Here is a 4,840-nt window from a genome sequence, read left to right on the forward strand (position 1 = left end):
TCTCTTCAAACTTAACGAGTGAGTTCATACCCCACTTTTCAATTCTTTTCACGTTTTAGGGGGGGGGGGGGGGGGGATACAAGTACATTACAAATCAAAGTATCATTTTTATAATATCGTTCTTATAGGGTTTTGATACAAAAATGACTTTATGTTTAAAGGGCTATTATATCACCAAGTTGTTATTACCAAATGGGAACATACTTTTGAGAAATTATAATGAGTCTAGTATTCAAGTGATTCATACATTTTACATATATACATCTCGACAAATGAAATGCTTTCAAAAGAAGTAAGGTCTTTATTATCGTAAATCTGTTTATACCAAGTAATGTGAGACATTTAAACTTCAACGTACTCGTATGTATGCATTTCAAGTCCTATATTATATACCATAATCTCTTGGAGAGGGAGAGTGATACTTGTGTATAGATCTATACGGGATTGACAATCCCGCACCTAAACTGTTAGCTACAGTTAGACCGGCAGGTCTGGGGTGACAAATGTCATAACACTACAACACCTGAAGAATGTTGTTACAGGCCATCAGTGTGAATAGTATGGTTATAAAACTCACATAAAAGTATAAAAACAAGTTTGATTTACGAGATTCATATATGCATTTCAGTTTTCCATTTTATTTTTAATACAAATTTCGTTATGATTATTCAAGTATGAAAAATACTAACGCACTCCAACACGGGAAAATTTTCAAATCATTTATAGAAAATATTGGATTTTCTGAAAACCTCGTTCATCGATTTACTATCAAAAAGGACATACTTTTCAATGCAAAACACTTATGAACTCACCAACTTAATTGTTGACACTTTTTCGAAACCATTTGTATTTCTCAGGAAATCAGTAATACAGGTAACCACCAACTTTTGGAGAAGGAAACACTAAGGATGTTTTATTATTGAACATTTATCATCTTAATGTAATATTCTTTTGCTAATATGTATAACGCAACAACATACGTTTTTCATTATATATGTGATGGTTGTGTTACTTTCTTTACAATATTCAATGGTTGTGATACTACGTGAAGTCATCCACCCCCGAATGTTTCCGCCATTCTGGTTTGGGGGTGTGACAATATGGGATTAGTATTATTCTTGTGTTTCACATTTGCATGTTTTGACTTCCAGAATAATTGAGTTTATTAAGTATAATCGAATTATTCAAACGGGCCACAGTCGTTCATATGTTGGAAGTAGATATGAATGAAGGCTGTCGTGAATTGGTGTGTGGATCGTCTAAAAGAGTATTAGACATAAGCAAATGTTTGCTGCAACGTTCATGAGTGCTTATGAATGTGATTTGAGCATTGGATTAGACCCACGCTCACTTGGATCACTCCATGAATTGTATCACGAGTGATTGGTGAGACGATAACATCTTATATTCTTGAAACCGAGATGTGTGAGTTGTATCTTGCAAATCGGTTGCACATTGATAATATGTAAACGCACTAGTAACTTGGTGTTATAAAACATATTGTTGTGTGTGATTCGGTGAGTGAATACAAGCGAGCATTGTATCAAAGTTTATCCATTCCTTTTATTCAAAGTAGGATAAAAGCGATATCTTTAGGCCCCTCGATGGTTTAGTGATGAAAAACGTAAATGTTCGGCCGGGCTAGGGCTAATTTGATTTGTTCAATTAGTCAGTCGTCATAAATCGGAAATCGAGATATAGTACAAAGAGAATGATTTGAAATCATATCTCATATGATATCTAGAATGGAGGAATATATGATCCCTTATCTAAGGACACGCGTATTTGATATGATCAGAGTTGACAGCGGCTTTGGAAAGCTACGATTGCAGATTGGGATCTGAAGTCATACGCAGAATAGTTATTAGACTTATCCAAGTGGGAGACTGATGGATTAGTGTCTAAGTCCATAACTATTTTGGTATGTACTTGACCCGATGGTGCATGGTCCTTTTGGGTTGCCTTCACCATAGCAACTTGATAGGATGAATTATGGAGAGAAAGGATTAAATATGATTTATTAATATATTATGAGAATAATATATTAAAGGAGAAATCATATTGTTTAATTAATATTAGTCAATAATTAATTGGTAATTAGTTTTGTGACTAAAAGAGATTAATTAAGCTTAAGGGACTGGAATTGTAATTATAAGATAATTGCAATTAGGGCCATGGATTGCCTTTTATTATAAGGTGGATGAATTCTATTCGTCCAAGGCCTTAAGAAAAGGGCTCCATGGGTTGCTTAGGGCTTAAGCAACCAAATTAGGGTTTCCTTGTTAGATAACCCTAATAGCCTTACTATATATAAGACCCTTATGACCCAAAAACGTGGACAAGCAACCTTCTAGGGTTTCACACATTTTTGGGCAGCCTCTAACCTCTCTCCTCTTCATCCTCTTGCTTATGGTGTTTGTGAACCATTAGAGGAGTGACACTTGTGACTCTAAGCCTTCCAAAGTCAATTCAAAGGAGGAATTGGGATTGTTATTGCTACATAACAATCAAGGTAACATTATAAACTTATTCTAATATCTAATATGATTACTTGTATGCTAGAATTAGGGTTTATAGTCTTGGATTCAAAGCATGTACAATAGAGAAACCTAGATCCAAGCATTAGGGTTTGTATGAGCACATAGGATGTCTTATGACCAAAACCCATCACAAGGATCATGCAAGCAACTCATCTCTACCTTTAGGATCACCTTATGGACCTTTATAAGTTCCCTTTTCCAGATGTTGTTGGTTGGCTTCTTCTAGATATAGGTTTAGTGGCTTACCCTTCATGTTCTTGGTGTTTTGAGTGCGTGAATTCTGTTATTCATCCTTGGGATCACAAATTTGTTTGGCCCCTAACATTTATATGAAAGACCAAGGTTTGCCCCCCTAACTTTTTCATGAAGGACAAGGGTTTGGCCCCTGAAATTTACATGAAAGACTAAGGTTTCGCCCCTGAAATTGTATGGAAAACCATGATCTTCCCCTGACACTTATACAAGTAAATACCATGATTTGACCCATGGCATGAATTGATTGTAAGACTATGATTTGTCTATAGCATTCACTTAGGTTGAAATAGACCTAATATGTTATGTATGGTATTTGGTATCTTGGGAAACTCACTAAGCTTTGTGCTTACGGTATTATGTTTAAATTGTTTAAGGTTTTCTTATATTAAAGGAAGGGCACAACATGATTGCATCGCATCTATTGGAGATTTCGATACTCAATAACTTCATGACGTTACTCTTATAATATTTTTGAACAAATGGCTTTATCTAGATCTTTGAAGTTTTAATTTGAGCAAATGTGTTTATTTTTAAATGAAAATTTTGGTTTGAATTTTGGGACGTTATAAGTTGGTATCAAAGTCTTGGTTTGTTGGATTCATACACACTCTCGGGTGTGTTTGAACTCAAACTAAGGAATAGATAAAATATTTTAAAAGAAAATGCTTTCCTAAAAAGGTTTTTATAAAGCAAAGGGGATGCGATGAATGTAATCAACTGAGATCAAGTAAGTAATTCCCAAAATACCCATACTTGTTGATATGTTATATGTGTTATAGTATGATATGCATGCTAGAAGTTATAGTAAGGATCTGCTTAGGGTGGAATTCTAGAATGTGTTCTTAGGAGATATACCTTTTTATGCATGATTTATAAACTATTTGAGATGCCTGATATTGAGTAGGGTAAGGATCTTCAGTAATTGTATGTGAGGATTGCCTAATCTTTATGATGCCTTATTGCTAGTCGGTTTTGCGCCTCGAATGCTTCTTGCTTTGAGATATGTGATACCCATATTCATGCTAATTAACTGTTAAGCGGATACCCTCTTCGCCTACTAGTGAGTCGAAAATCTTAGGGACGTGTCTCGTTCCTCTTCAAGTAAGGCTGCATGACACAAAGATTAAATAATTTTAAATTTATTGATTCTCCTATACTGCATAGCTCTTGTTTGAGTCCAACCGTTGTAGGGCAAGATATTTTCAGTTGAAATTGTAACATCCCAAAATATCAAGAGTAGAGTTGAAGGGCTAAAAGAGTAAATTGGGAAAGAGTGACTCGGCGAGTCCATGTGCGGACTCGGTGAGTAGAGTCGCGACTTAGTCGCGTGTTAAGTGGCCGACTCGGCAAGTCAGTGTAATGGACTCGGCGAGTAGGCGCTGAGTGGAGAAAACCCTAATTCTCGGGGTTGAGCCCTATATAAAGAACATAACATCCATTCCCCCAGCCTCCTTACTCTTCCTCAAGTCCAGAAACCCTAACCCTCGTGTGTGAGTGGATCAAGTGCTTCTGAATGGATTCAGACCGGTGGTACTCGGTGAGTCACATGGGTGGACTCGACGAGTTGCTTGAAGATGAGCTGGGACTCGACGAGTTGGAAGAACAACTCGGCGAGTTGGATGAAGATGGCCTGGAACTCGGCGAGTTGTATGAACAACTCGGCGAGTAGGTTGAAGATAGCCTTAGACTCGGCGAGTCTATTCTTGGACTCGGCGAGTCTTGTGGAAGAGTCCTAATATTTTCTGGTTGAGTCGTGAATCGGCGAGTCAAGGGATGAATCGGTGAGTTGTGTGCGAGTGGACTCAGAGTTGTGGGACTCGGCGAGTCTCGGGGTGACTCGGCGAGTCTTGGGGTGACTCGGCGAGTTGAGTTGCGGATTGGGGAAATTCTGAGCATGGGGACGCAACGAGTCGACGGGTTGACTTGGCGAGCAGGGTCAACCAGGAGGGTTGACTTTCACTGAGGACTTTGACCTTGACCAAGAGTTGACCGTTGACTTTTTGGGTTTGGTCAGCGATGTGGCCTTTGGGCCAAGAGAGGGGTAA

The sequence above is a fragment of the Lactuca sativa genome, chromosome 5, assembly GCF_002870075.4.
Source record: "Lactuca sativa cultivar Salinas chromosome 5, Lsat_Salinas_v11, whole genome shotgun sequence".
In the NCBI taxonomy this organism is placed as follows: domain Eukaryota; kingdom Viridiplantae; phylum Streptophyta; class Magnoliopsida; order Asterales; family Asteraceae; genus Lactuca; species Lactuca sativa.